This window comes from Benincasa hispida, chromosome 12 (genome assembly GCF_027475165.1).
Source record: "Benincasa hispida cultivar pf3 chromosome 12, pf3_genome.v1.1, whole genome shotgun sequence".
Taxonomy (NCBI): Eukaryota; Viridiplantae; Streptophyta; class Magnoliopsida; order Cucurbitales; family Cucurbitaceae; genus Benincasa; species Benincasa hispida.
In genome coordinates this window covers 74,079,228-74,100,873 of record NC_143489.1, presented here as the reverse complement: position 1 = coordinate 74,100,873, position 21,646 = coordinate 74,079,228, and positions in this window count along the sequence as shown.

The following is a 21,646-nucleotide window of genomic DNA, read 5'->3' as shown; positions in this document are numbered from 1 at the left end:
TCGCATGCGTCCTAAAAATAGGAATTATGGTATTCTGCATTGAGAAATGTAGTATTGATATTTGTATGTAGCACGATCGCATAACTTGTGCACAATCTTAGGAAGTGTTAGCTAAACCCCTTCCCCTTCATCACATATTCATTGTAACTCTACGCTTTCATCACTCCACGTTCAACTCCGTCGCATAGGAAAAATCTAAATCAAAACACTATCCACTTCATTTATTTTTACCACCGCAATTGAATCAAAGTGTTAGTCGCATATCTACTTAGTAGTCCTTGTGTTCGACCCTGGACTTACCAGGAAACTTAAGGAGGCTTATACTTGGGCCTTGTTAGGAAAACTTGCATGTTCACCGCAAACTCACACCATAACACATCATAATTATGGTCGCATGCGTCCATCGCATAGAAACAGTTAACTTTTGTTTTTTTTATGCAGAATATGCATTGACGCAAGGCAAAAAGCATGATCACATTAAATCAACGGACGAGCGCAGCATTACCACAAGGCTTTGCGGTGATTTGTGCTCGCAAACATCTACTCAAGAAGGATTGCCGCATAGAGTCGACGCAACTTGGTGGCCACATCTGGGTGAAAGGCGTAATTAATCATGATGGGACAGAAAGCTGATGACGGTCGAATCCGAATTAAGTTGACAAGCCGCTAACGATAACAAGTACACTCAGATCTTCGGTGACAAATATTCGGTGCATCAGTAAGAGAATTAAAGGCATCCCATCTGTGCAATCATAAGAGAGAAGCCGCCTTTCACCTCGAAGCTCTATAAAATCTGAAGGCAGCCTTCAGAAAAGGGGTTCAACAAGTTCGGAGAGTTAGAGAATTTTCCCTTAGAAAGTTTAGCCTTGTTCTTAGTTTTTCTTTTATTTTAAGGCAGAAGCAAGAAAAGCGAGATTGTGTCGATAGATCGTTCCGGTGAATTTGAGAGAGTGCCAGAAGGTTCAAGATCAGAGAGAGGGCCAGCTCCTGCAGAAGCAGGAATATCTTTTGAACAAAATAGAGTTGACCGTGTAAAGGCCTTCGGAAGCAAGGGATTGCTACCAGGCTCTTTATCCTTAACTTCCATTGTCATTTTGTACTCAAATTATTTATAGAAATGGAATTAACTACTCTATATTTGTTCACTCTCTGTTTATTACGCATGAGTAGCTAAATCTATTTAATGGGTTGAGAAACACTTAGCTAGCATAACTGGGGATCTTCATTCTATGTGATTATCTTGTATTATGTATGCTTCATTCGTCCATTAGAGATACTCCGGAGGGTAGCCTAAGGATAGGATCTAGGCTTGGAAAAGTCAGGTTAGAATCTAGGCTCAGGACTGTAACACCCTGTATTTTTCTTAGTATTAATGTAATTTTAATATTTTATTATTGGAGGGCATTTTTGGAATTTTTGATTTCCAGTGTAAGTGTAGGAATTTATTTTTAACCTTGGAAATTGTTCAATTTGGAAATTAATGACAGGAATAAATTTCTTTTCGGGAAGGAAAGGTAGTTAATAAAATATAGTAGAATAAGGAAAAGAATAAAATAAAGGGTTTATTTTATTTCCTTATAAATTATTATTATTATTATTATTTATAAAACAACCCTTCTCTTCTTCTTCCTTGCGCCACCCAAAGATCTAGCCACCCCCCCCCTTTTGTTTTCGTTTCTCCAGCCGCCGTCGACACAACTAGTGACCACGCCGCCTCCAGCCACCAGCGTTCCGTCGACGTCGGTTCGAGCCGTCTCTACCATCGCCAACCCAACACGCTCCCGCTTCATCGTTGTAGAGCTCATCCGCGCGTCCGTCTTCCCTCTGTTCGAAACCCAGCCTCATTCGCCGCTTCAGCCGCCGTCTCACATTCTCTTCAGCTGCAGACTCATGCGATCAGAATACTACTGGTGTCTTGGAATACTACTGGTGTACCCTCATGCTCCCTTCCAAGTCTTGAGGGCTAAGGCTAGGGAAGTGGTGTGACAAATTATAAATGTTTGCAATTACAACCACTAACACCATAAAGATGGAAGATAAGCCAAAATTTTACTCTATTTTGCAAGAGACCAAGTCACCACTTGCGCTTAAGGCTCACGAGAAACTGATCAATGCATCTCTGTCACATTGCGCCCGTCAATTAACAATGAAGAGACGATTACCGCAATGATGATGCAATGCGATTGTCGATCTAGAGCCGTGTTTCAATCGCATATGGTAATAAAAACAACACCGCATGCGAATCCATGATCGAAAGATGTAGCTGAGCAATGAAAAAGCAGAGGATTGAGACACGTGTACAACTAATGGTTATGTAGAATTGACGGTCTGATTGCATAACAGAATGAATAATATCCCTCCATTTTCGGAATTACCATGACAATCAAGTGGGGACAACAAGGCCGGAGTCAAAGACCTGCACCTATAAATACCCCATTGATTTAAGAGAAAAAGTATGCTATGGGATACGGGGTAAATGCTGCAAAACTGTTGAGAGAAAAGGCTGAGCTGAGTGCTTGAGTGAAGAAATCCAGGAAGAAGACGAGATAAGGCCGAGAGGTGAATCTCAGATCCAACCTGCCAAACACCCGATTGAAAGCTCTGTGCATAGATCCCTACTACTGATAGAGAAAGCCTGAGAGGGAAGCTCTTCCTACCATCAAATCCATCCTATCCAGCAAGCAGACTCCATCGAATTAGTGAAAAGACATTGGCACTTGTTTGTATCTGTTCTATCTCTTTCATCGTTTTATTTCATGTTTCGTTTCTTTTTTCATACACACGCCATGTATAAAACGCATAATAGACGTATTAAATTTTTCGATAGCTTTCATTTACCATTTTCTGTCTATTTCCATTCACCCATCAATTACTTTCTTTATGATATCTTCTTAATTCCCTGATAAGCAATATGAATTAACTAAGTACTTAATCTGTGTTAAAATATATAAAATGCGTTTAGCTAAGGTATGCTAAACAGAATCTTCACCTGTGAGAGCAGAAGTGAAGATGTCATTTTGATTTATCGAGAGAAGGTCAGAAGAATGCGTTAACTAAAGCGAGTAGTAATTCCAGACATGGAAGCAACCTTGCGTTCATGACGTTAGTCTCTGTTTCACCACAGACATGTGGGAGCGCGACCGATCACTTAAAGGTGTACGCCAAGAGAAGAGCAGAACAACATTTGTAGCTTCAATGCAATTGAGAACTTGCGTTGTTTATATTATTTGTCTTTCTCTTTTTGTTCTGTTCATAAGACTTACTGTCGCATTCCACGTCTTTGCACACCTTTCACAGCCAGCCTTGACCCCAGCATCTTGTACATGAAGCTTATATCTTGTATCATCTAGCTTAGGTTTATTGTATTTCATTTTATTATCGCATCTTTACCGCTTTACTTTATTTTATTTCAATTTATATACCTGTACAAACACATTTTTAAAGATTGAAAACCTGGTCGCATATATCATAAACATACCACAATAACCTAAACCAGTCCCCGTGTTCGACCTCGGATCACACCGAGAAACTTGCAATAGAATTACACTTGGTTCTATCGTAAGGAAACTTATGACAACGCATGGCATACTACGTGAACACCCATCATTAATGCATATCTAATGGTAGTATCGCATCATTTCGAGCATAGAACATCAATCACAGTATATCTTAATTTTATGCGTTACAAGTTTATGGCGCCGTTACCAGAGATTTGGTTAACGGTTTATTGTTTGAGTGTGTTTTTGGTATTTTGCAGGACAGATCTCAGTGTATTGGTTGTTCAACGTGGAGAGCAGCCTGACGACTTATGAGTTCTGGTGCTGAACCGGAATTCATAACTGACCCTGAGATTGAGTGAACTTTCCGCGTAAGGGTACGTCAGAATCGAATTAAGCAAAAGAAGGCAGCCAGCATGGCGGACAATAACGATAATCCGGTGCCAGTTGTGAACCAAGGAGCTATTCGACTGGCTCAGGATCCTGTCTTCTTGGCGACTGATCGCAACATCCCGATGCGTAATTATGTGGCACCCAATTTGTATTATTTTTCGACTGGAATCTCGAGGATGACTGTAGAGAAGAACGCGTGTTTTGAGATTAAAATGGTCATGTTGCAGATGATTCAAAATGTCGGGCAGTTCGGGGGTCTGCAAGGTGAAGACCCACATGCCCATCTGACCAGCTTTATCGAGATGTGCAACAATGTTTCCTTACTTAGCGTGACCCCAGAAAATAGAAGATTGTATCTGTTCCCTTACACCTTGAGGGACGAGGCTAAGAAGTGGGCTTACTCACTGGAGCCAAATGAGATCACTTTATGGGAGCAATTGATGGAGCGGTTCATGAAGAAGTTCTTCCCACCTACCGTCAACGCAAGGTGGCGAAAGGATGTGTTGAACTTTGAACAGAAGGAGAATGAGACATGAGCACTGCCTGGGTGCGATTCAGGAGACTAGTGAAAAACTGCCTGCATATTGGGATTCCCGTTTGCGTATTGATGGAAACATTTTACAATGGCCTGAATAGAGCAACGCAGGCTATTGCTAATGCCTCAGCAATAGGAAGTTTTATGGATAAGACATACACGGAGGCCAAAGTCATCCTTGACCGCATCTATGGATGATTGGATCGACAATGATTATGGAGGCCGAGGCGCCGATAAGAGGAAAACTAAAACAGTCATTGTCCCTGCAGAGACAATGACCACGTTAGCCGCGCAGATGGCCACGGTGACCTCGATTCTTCAATCAATGGCAATCAACCAAGGAGCCATTGCTCCACAATCAGCGCAATCGCTACACCAGCTCAAGTGGCCGTAATCAGTTGTGTCAATTGTGGAGGGGCTCACGGAGCTGATGTGTGTCCATTGAACCTTCAGCAAGTGTGTGCTATCCAGAACAACTCCTTCAGCAACACCTATAATCCGAGCTGGAGGAGCCATCCTAACTTCGGTTGGGGAGGCAATCCTAACATGGGGGGCCAGTGAACCAACAAGGGGGTAGTAAAGGAAATCCTCCTTTTCACCACAACCAAGGGCAATCAAAACTGCATAACCAGCAACAATCATCGTCTAACACCTCGGGAAGCTCATTAGAGACGCTGCTGAAGTAGTATATGGATAAAAATGATGCAGTGATGCAAGCACAAGCGTCCTCCATAAGAAATTTGGAGATCCAAGTGGGCCAATTGGCCTTTGAGCTAATAAGTCAAACACCGGGAACATTGCCCAACAATTCAGAAGCCCCGGGATCTACAAGGAAGGAGCAATGTACTTAAGACATTGAACAGGCATGTCTGACCACCTGCGGGGATGTGGATTGCAATCGCCCAGGACAACGCAATTTTTGGTCCATATCTCAATACTATGTTTAACGCTCTATTGAATTTCTGTCTCTTTAAATTCTGAATTTCGTCTTCAACTCTTCATTTAATTCAATTTTGACTTTATTAATTTATTTCCTCATTCACTTCTTTGCATTTAATTACGTCTCATCTTTAATTCTTTGACTTTTTTGTAATCAATGCGTTGTGCTTTAAATTGTGAATGATTGAGTAATAAAGGAAAATCTATTGTCGCAAGCCACAACACTTGCGCTGATGAAAATTGTAAAATACAAATAAAAAAAAAAAACAACAATTAACAACAAGAAAACAAGACGACAATGGACGCACCTAACTCAACTGTATTGAGTTGAGGGGTGTGTTGCACTCGCATATGTCTTTTGCCCGTCCTTAGCTAAATGCACTATGTTGAGGTATCCTCCAGAAATGTGTTGGCTAAGGGTTGTGTTGCGGGGATATATGCGTTGTTGCCCGTCCTCTGCAAAGATACAGTTGCGTTGGTGAGCAAAATGCGTTATTCTTTTTCATGCGTCCATTAAAATAAAATATTAAAGAAAAAATTCGTTTGGAAATTTGGGAAGAAGTTCAATCGATTTGTATCCCCAAGTAATTATGACTTGACAGACGAAAGGACATTTTTTCTGAAATTCCATAAATGAGGGAGGTGGAACGACGTGCCTGTTAAGCTGCTCGAGGCCAGTCGCCGCAAAAATCGCGTTGGACCCCACCATGGCCTAACCTATAAATACGACCTCCTCCTTCATTTGAAGCCCTTTACCTCACTTTGGCAAACCAGAAACTCTAAGCGTCTTGCATCCCAAACCTTTCTTTCTCCCCAGCAGCTCGAGTTTTTACCAGCCCTTCCAAGCTCGTATCCATGGCTGACCAAAGCCCAAATCAATCCGCTTCACCTTCCGCCCCTGATCAAGTAGCCATGCGAGAGGCAGCATTCCTGGCTGCCAGTTGCAGGCTTGCTGCCCAAGCCCACACCATCCCCAGAATCGCTGGAAGATCCCGGAGAAATCCTTTGGCCGTTAGGCCTCTTGTGTTAAAGAGAGGAGGAAGCACCGAGAGCATGCCTATGCTAACACCTGCCGTTTCCACTGAAAGCGAGAGGAAGAGACGAGATGATACGGAGGTGTTTGGCAACATCCTAAGTACCTTGGAGCAAGGAGGTGGACTGCCCGAGGCAGGGGTTGTAAACCAACCAATGCCTACAGAGGAGGAGGCGGCGGTAGTGACAGATGAACCAGTGAAGGATGGAGTAGTGGTGGTGGAAGAAGTGATGGTTGAAGAAGAAGAAGAAGGGAAAAAAGGCTGGAGAGGCAGAGTCTTCACATCATCGCAAGGCAAGAAAGAACAAAGAGCAAAAGAATGATGATGAAGATGAAGAGGCCAAGAAGGAGAGGAAGAAGAAGGAGAAGAAGGAGAGAATATTGCACCGACGTGAGAAGAGGAAGAAGCAAGGTAGAGGGCTGCGAGTCTTGAGAAGGATGGAGAATCAACCTCCATAAGGGAGGATAGGGGGAAACGACGCAGTTGATGGAACTGGTGCAACCTGAAGCAACGCAATTGGTTGCGATGGATGAAGGAAAAGAAGCAGAGGGAACCCCCCTAATGTGACGTCATAGGGAGAATGCGTCGCTAGGGTCCACAATTGACCCTCAAAGATTAATTTTGGCATTGGAAGAGAAAGAGAGAAAAAGAAAAGAAAAATAAGAGAAGCTAGAAAAGATGGAGAGGGGCAAGCTCATCATCGCAGAGGGGGATAGAAGAAAAAGATTGGAGTTTGAAAAAATGCAATGCAACAATGAGCTTGCCAGACTTGAAGGGATCCGAAAGCGCGAGGAGGAATAATGCTTGTTGCTGGCCTCTGAGCAATTCGAAGAAGAGTTTGCAAGAGAAGAAAAAGAAGAAGATGAAGAAAAGAGAAGGAAGAAGGAAGAAGAGGACAAATTGTTGTTGGAGTAGAAGAGGAAGAAGCGTGAAGCCAATAAGAAGCACTTATATAAGAGCAAGGGCAAAGAACTCGCCGAGCACGAGAAAGAAGAGCAATGCAGAGAGTGAGAAAAGAGAGAACGACAAGTAGCCTGCCTTGCATTGGCAAAAGGCAAGGCCATTGCAGAAAATAGCGAACCCGCAGCGACCAAGAAGTGATCATCAAAGAAAAAGGAGAACGATGATATGTTGATCGAGATGGGTTTCTACCTTGCACCGACCCAACTACCTGACCTCATCACGAGCGTAATTGTGGAGCATAGGTTGGACACATTCTGCCAGTGCCCATCCATCATAGTGCCTCAAGTAGTGTAAAGCTTTTACCGCGGGCGTTTACATGAAAATAGGGATGCGGTGACCTTCAAGGGAGAGACAGTATCCTTCAACGCAAGGATCATCAATGAAATTTATCAAATGAAGGAGCCCATGCCAGAAGTCCACGGCCTCATCAACATAAAAATCTTGAGGATGCTCCTCAAAGATTCTCCACACTGCCTCGAGCTACCAGCAAAGAGACCTGCGATCGATTTGAATGTGCCGCTAGAACTCAGACCAAAAAGAAGACGAAGAGAGGATAAGGGAAAAGAAAAGGTCCAGAAGTCACCAACGCAAAATCTTGAACCTATCGACCCTCTTCCCTTAGTCATCTGGTCTCCAAGTCCTCCAAGCCCGCCAGTGCAACCCTCTTCCTCCTTACATGAGCATTTTACAAACCTTCTTCTTGTCCCCAACTCTTCTGTTTACCCAGCAACCCCACGTTCACCATTAGCATCATCACCGCAATTCAACATTCCCCCGCCGCAAGTTGATGACCCATACAGTTTGGGTGAAGGCACCTCTGCCCAACCCCAAAACGATGCTGGCGAGACATCGCAGGCACAACGCTCCATCACCTCCATGGCTGCTGAGTTAGCAGAAATGAGATCCCTCTTCTCCCAACAACAAGAACTATTCTCTCAACAGCAACACTTCTTCAATCAACGATTTGAGGTAGTCATGGAGCGCATTGATGATATTCAACGTAGTGCCGCCACATCAAGAGAGGTGTTGATCAACATGCAGCGTAACATTTATAAAGTCCACATGCACCAGAGAATGATTGCAGAGCATAATCAAGAGTACTTCAACTTTCTTACCGCATATCTTCATGGTCCAATGGTGCCCCTACATCTCCGGCAGCACTTAAATTTTGAAGAAGCTCCTCCTGCACCACCTAAAAATCTGCCGGATCCCCTTGCTCCTCAACCTTAGTATTTACACTTTCTTCCAATACGATTTTTTTTTTATGCGGTCATTCTTTATTTGTATTCAAATCATTTATAATTTGTAAAGTAATCAAATTCTTTGACTCTGGTATAGGCAATAGAAAATTTTGTAATGCGTTCATTTGTAATTTATTTATATACCTTGTTAATAGTCAATACAATCAGAGTATATATTCACTCCCACTTTTTGCCTGTGCCACTTTCTTTATTTTCCTTTGTCAATCTTTGTATTGTTCTAAATCTCTTATTTTTATGATCTCCATTGCGTTGCTATGATGTATTACATGTTTATACTCCAATGTCAGCGTAAGGGAAAACACCAAAACTGTCCCAACCTAATAAGAGTTTAGTTGTGAAAGGAGTCTGCTCGTAGTTTGATGTTCGTATGATACCTATAGGAGCAAGCCAAAAATGAAGGTGGGTTTCCAAGAACAATGAAAAAAAAAAAATAAAAGAAACAAAGAAACAAAGAAAAAACAAAAATAAAAGAATGCAAGAGACTAACTCCTCTGATTATCATGAGTTAAAATTGAAATTGGCACACAACCGTAGTTGGATGTCCGCATGACACCCATGGGGATAAGCCAAAACGAAGAGTGTAACCACGATCAAAAGTCTCTAAGTGAATAAATGACGCAAAGTTTTGTTCACCGCATATATACTCAGCAAGTTGTTTTGACAAAGAAGAGATAAACATTCTATTTTGAAAACTAGAAAAGCATCTTTGAGCAAAATTTTGTCATATAGAAGAATAAAGTAGGGTTTGCTAAGAATTAGCAAGGATAGAAAGAAATTTCGATGTCAAGTAATGTGCCTAAGTGTAACATTCGGAGCAACCAATCGTCGCAAAAATAGTGGATAGGAATTGAGCATGATTGCCTTGGTAGAAGATATGCTTGAGGACAAGCATATATCTAAATTCGGGGGTGTGATAACTTGTAGAAATACAAGTTATTTATGCCACCTTATCTAGATATTGCGGCCAAAAGTTAGTAAATATGCGCCGATTGTATGAAAATTAGCCTAGTATTACAATAATTATAAATGTTTGCAATTACACCCACTAACGCCATTAAAATGGAAGACAAGCCAAATTTTACTCTGTTTTGTAAGAGACCAAGTCACCGCTTGCGCTCAAGGCTCACGAGAAACTGATCAACGCATCTCTCTCACATTGCGCCCGTCCATCAACAATGAAGACACGATTACTGCAATGACGGTGTAATGCGATAGTCGATCCAGAGTTATGTTTCAACTGCATGCGGTAATAAAAACAACATCGTATGCGAATCCATGATCGAAAGATGCAGCTGAGCAATGCAAAAGCGGAGGATTGAGACACGTGTACAACTAACGGTTGTGCAGAATTGACAGTCTGATTGCATAACAGAAGGAATAATATCCCTCCATCTTTGAAATTACCATGACAATCAAGTGAGGACCACAAGGCTGGAGTCAAAGACTTGCACCTATAAATACCCCATTGATTTCAGAGAAAAAGTATGCTACGGGATATGGGGTAAATGCTACGAAACTGTTGAGAGAAAAGGCTGAGCTGAGTGCTTGAGTGAAGAAATTTAGGAAGAAGACGAGATAAGGTCGAGAGGTGAATCTCAGATCTAACCTGCCAAACACCCGATTGAAACCTCTGTGCAATGATCCATACTACTGGTAAAGCAAGCCTGAGAGGGAAGCTCTTCCTACCATCAAATCCATTCTATCCGGCAAGCAGATCTCCATCGAGTCAGTGTCAAGACATCGGCACTTGTTTGTTTTTGTTCTATCTCTTTCATTATTGTATTACATGTTTCCTTTCTCTTTTCATTCACACACCATGTATCAAATGCTTAATAGACGTATTAAATGTTTCGATAGCTTTCATTTACCATTTTCTATCTATTTCCGTTCACGCATCAATCACTTTCTTCATGATGTCTTCGTAATTCCCTGATAAGCAATATGAATTAACTAAGTACTTAATCTGTGTTAAAGATATAAAATGTGTTTACCTAAGGCATGCTAGACGACATCTTCACTTATGAGAGCAGAAGTGAAGATTCCATTCTGATCTATCAAGAGAAGGTCAGAAGAATGCGTTAACTAAAGCGAGTAGTACTTCTAGACATGGAAGCAACCTTACGTTCATGATGTTAGTCTTTGTTTCACCACAGAAATGTGGGAGCACGGATGATCACTGAAAGGTGTACGCCAAGAGAAGAGCGGAAAAACATTTGTAGCTTCAACGTAATTGAGAACTTGCGTTGTTTATATTATTTGTCTTTGTCTTTCTATTCTATTCATAAGACTTGCCGCTGCATTCCACGTCTTTGAACCAGTCCCCGTGTTCGACTTTGGATCACACTGAGAAACTTGCGATGGAATTACACTTGGTTCTATCGTTAGGAAACTTGTGACAAGGCATGGCATACTACGTGAACACCCATCATTAACGCATATCTAGTGGTAGTATCGCATCATTTCGAGCATAGAACATCAATCACAGTATATCTTAATTTTATGCGTTACACCAGAGATCGCTCAGGGAAACTCGAGAGAGAACTTTGGGGCGTAGAAGCAGAGAGTGGGCTGACTCTCGCGAGAGCGAGATTATATTTTGCACACGAGTAGAAACAGTGTAATGCCTGGCAGCAAGAAATTGCTACCAGGCTCTTTATTATATACTTGCATTGTCATTCTATACTTCATCTTCATATGTATACAATGGAAATTCTATTTCTACATCTGTTCACTCTCTTAATATTCATGAGTAGCCAAACTAGTTGAATGGGTTAAGAAGAACTAAGCTAACATGACCTAGGAAGTTCATTGCTTGCGATTGTCTTATTTTATGCTATGTAAAATACCCTTTAGAGTTACTGAAGAGAGAGTCTAAAGAAAAAACCTAATGTCTTGAGAGAGCTAGGTTAGAATCTGGACTTGAAAGAGAAAGATTAGACTTGCATAAACAAGAGATAGGGACTTAGAGATAAGTTATGTTTGTCAACTTACATCGCATGCATCCTAGGAATAGGTATGATGATATGTGGTCGCCTTGTTTATGTATCATCGCATAAACAAGAATCAGAGGCTTATGTGTAGGCTCTATAGACACCTTCGTACGTACATCACATGCGTTGTACCATTAGAAGTTGTAGAATTCACATCGAGAGATGGTTTACTATTGTATACATGTTGCATGAAAGCATTCTAGGGAGTGTTAGCCGAAACCCTTCTCAACCCGTTCACTGCATATTCATCAAGCATTTTTTCTACTAATTTAGATATATGCTTGTTCTCAAGCATATCGTCTACTAAGGCAATAAAGCTAAATTCCTCTCCTATATTTTTGCGTCGATTGGCTGCTTCGAATGTTACACTTAGGCACATTACTTAACAACGCAATTTTTTTCTATCCTTGACAATTCTTAACAAAGCCCTACTTTATTCTTCTATATAACAAATTCTGCTCAAAGATGCTTTTCTAGTTTTTAAAATAAAATTTTTATCTCTTCTTTGTCAAAACAACTTGATATGTCAATATACGGTGGTCAAACTTTGCGTCATTTATTAAAGATTGTTGGTCATGGTTACACCCTACTTTTTGGTTTGTTCCCATGGGTGTCATGCAAACATCCAACTACGGTTGTGTGCCAATTTCAACTTTAACTCATGATATTCAGAGGAGTTGTCTCTTGCAAATATTGACAAAGGATGATAAAGAGAAAGGCACAGGCAAAAAGGAGTGAATATGTACTCAATTGTATTGAATATTAACAAAGTATACAAATAATAAAAAATTAACGCAATACAAAAATGTTGCCTATACAAAGAATCAAATAATAGAGATGTTATATTTTTTAATTTGATTTAGATGGGTGGACGCTAAAATTAACACCACGCTTATAATAACGCAAATACATTTTTGCTGACGAGCAACAATGCATGCACTCCCGCAACACACCCCTTAATTCAACGCATTTCTGGAGGATCGGGCGCATGGTATTTCTACCAGCGCATCACTACCTCAACATAATGCCTTTTCACTAAGGACGGGCAAAGAACACATACGTGTGCAACACACCCCTCAACGCTATGCATTTGGGTAATGGACGCAAGGTGTCTCTTGTTAACACACAATGCACCCATCATCGCGTTACATAACAATTTTTAATTTTTCTTTTTAAGTCATAAAAAATGCAAGTCGAAAAGACTTTGCGGTGTCTAATGTTTCATCCAATCATTCACAAAAATTAAAGAACAACGCTACTAATGTATACAAATTAAAGAGAATTACAGAAAGCATTAAATGCTACTTCTAAAAAAAGCAGTAAATAACAAGATTTAGAAAGCAGTAAAAGAAAACTGTAAAGAAAGCAAGTAAATATAGATAGGGATGCTGATTGAAAGAAGTTCTCAGAATTACCGTAATCACTTCCCCCGCAAGCAGTTTAATCCTGCTTGCCCAAGTCAATGGTATCCATGCGTCGCTCGAAGTCGCCTCCATAGTATGACTTAATCCATTGACCATTGACTTTAAACGCGTTGTTCCCATCTAAAGTTGTTAGTTCCACTGTGCCGTGAGGAAAGATAGTCTTGATTTTGAACGGCCCAGACCAGCGAGATTTCAACTTTCCTGGGAACAATCGTAAATGAGTGTTAAATAGTAATACCTATTGACCTTCGGTGAATGTCCGAACATTTATGAGGTCATCATGCCACTTCTTGGTTTTCTCCTTATAGATCTTGGCATTTTCAGAGGCGTCCCTTCGCCATTCGACCAGCTGGTTCAATTGCAGCTTCCAGAATTTCCCTGCACTTGCTAAATCAAACTTCAGCTTCTTGCATGCTCACATTGCCTTATGCTCCAACTCAAGTGGTAGATGACAAGCCTTTCCAAAGACCAGAGCATACGGGGACATGCCAATTGGTGTTTTATAGGCAGTCCTGTATGCCCACAGTGCTTCATCAAGCTTGGGTGACCAATCCTTCCTGGAAGTATTGACTACCTTCTCCAAGATGGTTTTGATCTCTCGGTTAGAAATCTTTGCTTACCCATTAGTCTGCAGGTGATAAGTAGTTGCAACTCGATGGCTGACGTTAAATTTAGTCAACAGGTTGGAAATTATCCGGTTGATAAAATGAGAGCCCTCATCGCTGATTAAGGCCTGTGGCGTCCCATATTGAGAAAAAATATTCTACTTAAGAAACTTCGCCACTGTGGCCGCATCATTCTTGGCACATGCGATAGCCTCAACCCATTTTGATACATAATCAACCGTGACCCGGATATAGTGATGACCTTCTAATGGTGGAAACGTGCCCATGAAATCAATTCCCCAAACATCAAATAATTCCACTTCTAAGATTGATGTCAATGGCATTTCATTTCTCTTTGACATATTCCCCGTTCTCTGACATCTATCGCATTGCACAACATGGGCTTGGGCATCCTTGAACAGTGTTGGCAAGAAATAGCAACACTGTAGAACCTTTGCAGCAGTCCGCTGCCCCCCAAAGTGTCCTCCATAAGGGCACTCATGACACATCTCTAGAATATGCTTGACTTCGTGCTCATGAATGCATCGACGTAATATATGATCAGGACCAAGTCGATATAGGCATAGGTCGTCCCATAAATAGAATTTGACATCATGTCTTAGCTTATTCTTCTGTTGGTAAGTATAGTCATCTGGTATTTGACCGCAAACAATGAAATTCACGATGTTCACATACCAGGGAACATTAATGCCTACTGACATCAGCAGCTCATCGGGGAATCTTTCTTCAATATGTTTTTCTTTACCTTGAACCTCGCAATTCTCCAATCTTGAGAAATGATCCATGACTTGGTTTTCGGTGCCCTTCTGGTCTTTGATCTCTAGGTTAAACTTTTGCAGTAGCAACACCCACCGTATAAGCCTTGGTTTTGCATCCTTGTTTGTCATAAATACTTGATCGCCGAGTGATCCGTATACACCACAACGTTTGTTCTGATTAAGTATTGTCAGAATTTTTCCAGTGCAAATACCACTGCGAGTATTTCCTTCTTTGTGGTTGTATAGTTATCCTTCGCATCATTCAATGTTTTACTCACATAATAAATAGGATGCAATACCACTGCGCCCACTGCATATCTACTAGCGTCGCACATCAACGCAAATGGTTGTGTCCAGTCCGGCGCCACCAGAATGGGTGTGGTGGTGAGCGCATCTTTTAATGTGTTGAATGCTTTGGTGCATGCCTCATCAAAATTATATTCTCGATCAGCTTCAAGGAGCACACTTTGGGGCCTTCCGATCTGGGAGAAGTTGTGAATAAATCTTCTATAAAACCCAGCATGTCCCAGAAAGCTCCTAAGTGTTTTCACGTTCACTGGTGGGGGTAACATGGAAATTGCGTCAATTTTTGCCTGATCAACTTCCAATCGTAGAGATTTTGTGACCCAGAACTATTCCTTCTTCCACCATAAAGTGGCATTTTTCCCAGTTCAAAACAAGATTTTTTGCCACGCATCTCTTCAAGACCTTTTCCAGGTTAGATAAACAAGAGTCATAATTGTTGCCGAAAACTGAAAAATCGTTCATGAAAACTTCGACTAAATCCTCCAAGTAATCTAAGAATATAGCCATCATGCATCATTCGAAAGTTCCTGGCGCATTGTAGAGTCTAAATGGCATGCGTCGGAATGCAAACGTACCAAATGGGCACGTGAATGTTGTCTTATCTTGATCTTCCAGCGCAATTGCGATTTGATTGTACCTTGAATAGCTATCAAGAAAACAGAAAAATTCATTCCCCACAAGTCTGTCTAGCATCTAATCAATGAACGGGAGTGGGAAGTGGTCCTTTTTAGTGGCCAAGTTTAACTTGCGATATCAATACAAATTCATTCTTGTCATTAGTGACAACTGTCATCCCCCCTTTCTTTGGAACACACTACACTGGGCTCACCCAGCTACTATCAGATATCGGGTAAATGATTCCTGCGTCCAGCCACTTAACTATTTCCTTCTTTATGACCTCCCCCAGAGCTGGGTTCAAGCAGCATTGCCTTTCTACCGATCCTGTCTTTCCTTTTTTCAGACGAATCTTGTATTGCGGCGCAGTCCTCCTCCAATATTCCGCCGATTTCTTCTATATAACAAATTTATGCTCGAAGATGCTTTTCTAGTTTTTAAAATAGAATGTTTATCTTTTCTTTGTCACAACAACTTGATATGTCAATATGCAGTGATCAAACTTTGCGTCATTTATTAGAGACTATTGGTCATGGTTACACCCTTCCTTTTTGGTTTGTTCCCACGGGTGTCATGCGAACATCCAACTACGATTGTGTGCCAATTTCAACTTTAACTCATGATATTCAGAGGAGTTGTCTCTTACACTCTTTTATATTTTTCTTTGCATTTTTTTTTTGTTTTTTATATTGTGTTGTTCTTGGAAACCCACCTTCATTTTGACTTGCTCCTACGGGTGTCATACGAACATCCAACTACGAGCAGGGTCCTTTCACAACTAAACTTTTATCAGGTTGGGAACATTTTTGAGGTTCTCCCTTGCGCTGACATTGGAGTTTGACATAAAAATTTATTTTTTATTTTTTTATTTTTTTATTTTTAGAAATGGAATGAACGCATTTTGTTGAAGATCGCATATTCTTGATCTTATCTGCTTAGACCTTCCGCACCCCCAAATTTAAAGCTGAGCAAGATCCTCCTTGCGTTGTTTGGATAGACTAGTCAAACACTTAGAATAAAAATTTCAAAAAGAAGGTTTGAGCAGAACTTTGAAAGATAAAAGGTAAAGTACTGCTAAACTAAGAATTAACTAAGTGTTAGTCAGAATTTACAAAGTATGGGAAATGTTTCTAAGTATAAACATATTATACATCATGGCAATGCAATGAATAACGCAAAAGTAAAAGATCATAACATCGCAAATACTGTCAAAGGATGATAAAGAGAAAGGGTACAAGCAGAAAGGAGTGAATATGTACTCATTTGTATTGAATATTAACAAAGTATACAGATAATTAAAAATTAATGCAATACAAAATTGTTGCCTATACAAAGAATCAAAAAATTTCGTTATCTTAGAAAATAATGAATTGAACAAAAGTATAGAATGGCCGCATAAAATAAATTGAATGTCATGATTATTTCTGAGGAGTCGGAGGGTCTGGAGGAGGGTTTCGTGGTGATGCAAAAGAAGTCTTTTCAAAAAGCAAGTGTTGCCTGAGATGCGGGGGCACCAATGAACCATGAAGGTATGCTGTGAGAAAATTAAAATATTCATGGTTGCGCTCCACAAGTTGTCTTTAGTGGCGATTGATCGTATGAGTGTTGCGATGTATGTTGATCAACGCCTCCCTTGATGTGGCAACACTATGCTGAATATTATCAACTTGCTCCATTACTGCATCAAACTGCTGGTTGAAGTAGGCTTGTTGTTGATTGAAGGGTTTTGCCTGTGATGTCTAGCTAGCATCGTTTTGGGGGTTGGGCAGAGGTGCCTTCGCTCAAATCGTGTGGGTCATCAACTTGCGACGATGGAATGGAAGGTTGCGGTGATGAGGCTGAGGGTGAAGTTAGGGCTACTGAGTGAACAGTTGGAGAATTAGGAACGAGGAGAAGATTGGTAAAGTGTTCATGGAGTGGAGAAGAAGGTTGTGCGGGTGGGCTTGGACGGCTTGGACGGCGAATTACCAAGGGCAAAGGGTCCAATGGTTCTAGATCATGTGTTGTTGACTCTTAGACCTTTTATTTTCCCTTGTCTTCTCTGCGTGGTCTCTTAGGCTTTGGTTCTTGCAGCGCATTGAGGTCAATTGCGAGCCTCTTTAAGGGTAGCTCAGGGCAATGTGGGGAGTCTTTGAGGAGCAACCTCAAGATCTTTATGTTGATGATGTCGTGGACTTCAGGCATAGGCTCTTCATCAACGCCTACACCCATTGATAGGCACAGACTTGAAACAGTCCACAAAAAGAAGTACTGTCCTCGAATATGCCCCACCAGTGCTTTGAGCTGTCTTGCGATCAGCCGCCCTATGTCAATCGGTATGCCGCACGCGATGCAATATGTGGCCATGACTCGATCCCTTGATATAGTCTTGTCATGTGTGGTTGGGATCAGCCGCTTCTTGACCAAGTAGACCCAAAGCCTTCCCTTCGGAAGCAAAGACTTGGATGCCAGGGTGCGGATGCCCTTGAGTGAAACCGACCACTTCATGCCCGATTGCATTAATACTCTCAGCGCGTCTTCCATCTGATGATCCTAATTTCTTTCCCGGTGCATCCGGGTTATCCTTATATCTCAATGATGTCCCTTGCGCTGAAGGACACCGTTTCTCCTTTGAAGGTCACCGCATCCCTGGTTCTGTGTAGACACCCTCTGTAGAAGTCTCTCACTACCTGCAGCACAATAATGGTTGGGCATTGGCAAAATGTGTCCCAGCAATGTTCCACAATCAATTTGTGATGAGGTCAGGTAGTGGCGTTGGCATAGGATAGAAGTCCATCTTTATCAGTATGTCATCATTCTCTTTTCTCTTCGATGGACGCTTCCTTGCCTACGTGGGCTCGCTACTTTCTGCGATTGTTTTTCCCTTTTCTTTTGCCAACGCAAGGCGGGCTGCTTGCCTTTGCTTCTTCTCCCACTCTCTACGTTGTTCCTCCTTCTCACATTTCGCGAGTTCTTTACCCTTCTTCTTCTATAAGCGCCTTTTATTAGCTTCGTGCTTCTTCTCCCTCTCTTCTTCTAATCTCTTCTCCTTCCTGTTCTTCTAATGCGATGATTAATCTTTGAGGGTCAACAGTAGACCCTTGCGGCACATTCTCCTTGTGACGCTGCATCAAGGGGGTATCTTCTCCTTCTTCGCCTTCCTTCGTTGCAACCATTTGCGTTGTTTCAGGTTGTGCCGGCTCCATCAATTGCATTGTTTCCCCCCTGTCCTCCCTTACCGAGGTTGATTCTCCATCCTTTTCCGGGCTCGCAGCCCTCTGCTTCTTTTCTTCTTCTTTTCTTAGGTGCCTTTCTTCACGCCAGCGCATTCTTCTTTCTTCCTTCTCTTTCTTCTTCCTCTCCTTCTTCTCTTCCTCATCTTCGTCACCATCCTTCTTTTCTTTATTCTTTTTATCCTTGCGATGATGAGAAGACTCCACCTCTCCAGCCTTTCTCCCTTTGCTTTTCTTCTTCTTCTTTTTCTCAACTACTTCTGGTTGGGTCTCCACTGCAACCTCATCCATAACGACTTCAGCCACCGCAATCTCCTCCACTGCAACTCTGAAGGGTTCGTCATAGGTTTCTACATTGGCAGTTACCTCAGGAGTCTTTAAGGTCAAAGTGCCTCTTTCTATCTCTTCTTCATTCACCACCGCCTTCGGCACCACCACCTCTTCAGTCACCACCACCGCCACATCATTCGTAGATAGTGGTTGGTTTACAACCCCTGCCTCGGGTAATCCCCCTCCTTACTCCAGATTGCTCAGAATGTTACCAAACACCTTTGTATCATCGTGTCTCTTCTTCTCACTCTCAGTTGAGACGGTAGGAGTTGGAACTAGTGTGCTCTCAGTGCTTTGCCCCCTCTTGAGCTGAAGAGGTCTGATGGGTAAGGGGTTTCGCCGGGTTCTACCGGCGATTCTCAGGACAGTTTGGGGTTGGACAGCAAGTTTACGACTGGCAGCGAGGAATGCTGCCTCTCGCATGGCGATTATCTCCATCAATAAGTCGTCATTTTTTTTCTTTCTGGATGGACGTGCCTTCGCCAATGCGGACTTGCTACTTTTTGCAACCGCTTTGCCCTTTTCTTTGGCCAACGCAAGGCAGGTTTGTTGCCTTTGTTTTCTTTCCCGTTCCTTGCATTATTCCTCCTTCTCTTGCTTGGCAAGTTCCTTGCCTTTCTTCTTCTGTAAGCGCCTTCTATTAGCTTCGCGCTTCTTCTCTTCTTCCCTCATCTTTTTCTTTTCCTCTTCTTCTTCTCTTTCTTCTCTCTCAAACTCCTCCACAAACTGCTCAGAGGCCAACAAAAGGCGTTGTTCCTCTTCAATCCGCCTTATTTATTCAAGCATTGAGAGCTCATTATTGCGGCGAACTTCCTTATCATACAATATTTTTTCTTCTATCACCTTCTGCGGTGATGAGTTTCACCCGCTCCATTTTCTCCTACTTCTCCTCCTCTTATTTTCTTCTTCTTTCTTTTTCTTCTAATGCGATCATTAAACTTTGAGGGTCAACAGAAGACCCTTGCGGTGTATTCTCCCTACGACGCCGCATCAGGTAGGTATCTTCTCCTTCTTTGCCTTCTTCTACCTCAACCATTTGCGTTGTTTCAGGTTGCACTGATTCCAATAATTGCGATGTTTCCCCCCTATCCTCCCTCACAGAGGTTGATTCCCCATCCTTTTTAGGGCTTGCAGCCCCCTGCTTCTTTTCTTCTTCATTTTTTAGGCGCCTCTCTTCACGCTGGTGCATTCTTCTTTCTTCCTTCTCCTTTTTCTTCCTTTCCTTCTTCTCTTCCTCATCTTCATCATCATTCTTCTTCTCTTTCTTCTTTTTTTCCTTGCGATGATGAGATGACTCAGCTTCTCTAGCCTTTCTCCCTTTTTGTTTCCTCTTCTTCTTTTCCTCTTCAGCTTCTTCTAGTTGCGTCTCCATTGCAACTTCAGGAGTCTCAGCCACAACTCAGGCTCCTTAGTCTCCTCCACCGCAATTCTGGAGTGTCCGTCATAGGTTTCTGCATTGGCAATTACCTCAGGAGTCTCTAAGGTCGGAGTGTCTCTTCCTGCCTCTTCTTCAACCACCACTGCCTCCGCCACCACCATTTCTTCCGCCACCGCCACCTCTTCAGCCACCACCGCCACCACCTCCTCCATGGACAGTGGTTGGTTTACAACCCCTGCCTTGGGTAATCCCCCTTCTTGCTCTAAATGACTCAGAATGTTTCCAAACATTTCCTTGTCATCACACCTCTTCTTCTCACTCTCAGTTGAGATGGTAGAAGTTAGAACTAGGGTATTTTCAATGTTGTGCCCCCTCTTGAACTGTGGAGGCTGGACAGACAATGGGTTTCTCCGAGTTCTACTAGCGATTCTCAGGGACAGTATGGGGTTGGGCGGCCAGCCTACGACTGGCAACAAGGAATGCTGCCTCTCGCATGGCGATCTGGTAAGAGGAAGGAGTTGATGGTGAAGCAGAAGATTGAAAAGCTTGGTTAGCCATGGAAGCTTTGTTGAAATAGCTGAAGAATCGTTAGGGTTTTCTGGGAAGAAGAAGGTTTCGTATGCTGGTGCTAGGGATTTTCAAAGTGCAAATGAGGTAAAAAACTCACCGACGGGGAAGGGTTCCTATTTATAGGTTGAGCTACAGTGGGACCAACGCGATTTTTGCAGCGACAGGCCTCAAGAAGCTCAAAAGGCCCGTCGTTCGAACTTCCCTCATTTATGAATATTCAGAAAAGCGTCCTTTCATCTGTAGAATCATCATTGCTTTGGGATACGAAACGAATGGACTTCTCAAATGCAAAAATAATTTTCTTTAATATTTTATTCGAATGAACACAATGTAAAGATCAATGCAATGTGCTCATCAATGAAAATGCATCTTCCTCGAGGACGGGCAACAACGTACACACCCCCGCAACACACCCCTTAACTAACACATTTCTAGAGGATACCTCAACATAGTGCATTTACCTAAGGACGGGCAAAGGACATATACGCGCGCAACACACCCCTCAGTTTCAATGCATTTGAGTTGAATGAATGCAAAGCGTGTCTTGCTTGGTTCAAGATGCGTCCATTATCACCTTGCATACTTGTTGTTAATTATATGATTTTATTATTATTATTATTATTATTATTATTATTATTTTCATCAACGCAAGTTGCTATGACTTACGGCAATAAATTTCCCTTTATTTCTCAATCATTCACTAATTAAGAACCAACACATTAATTACAGAAAAGTTCAAAGAATTAAAGACAGTATAACAAAAAATACAGAGGAAATAAATGAAGATTTAAATTCATAAAGTAAAAATACGAAT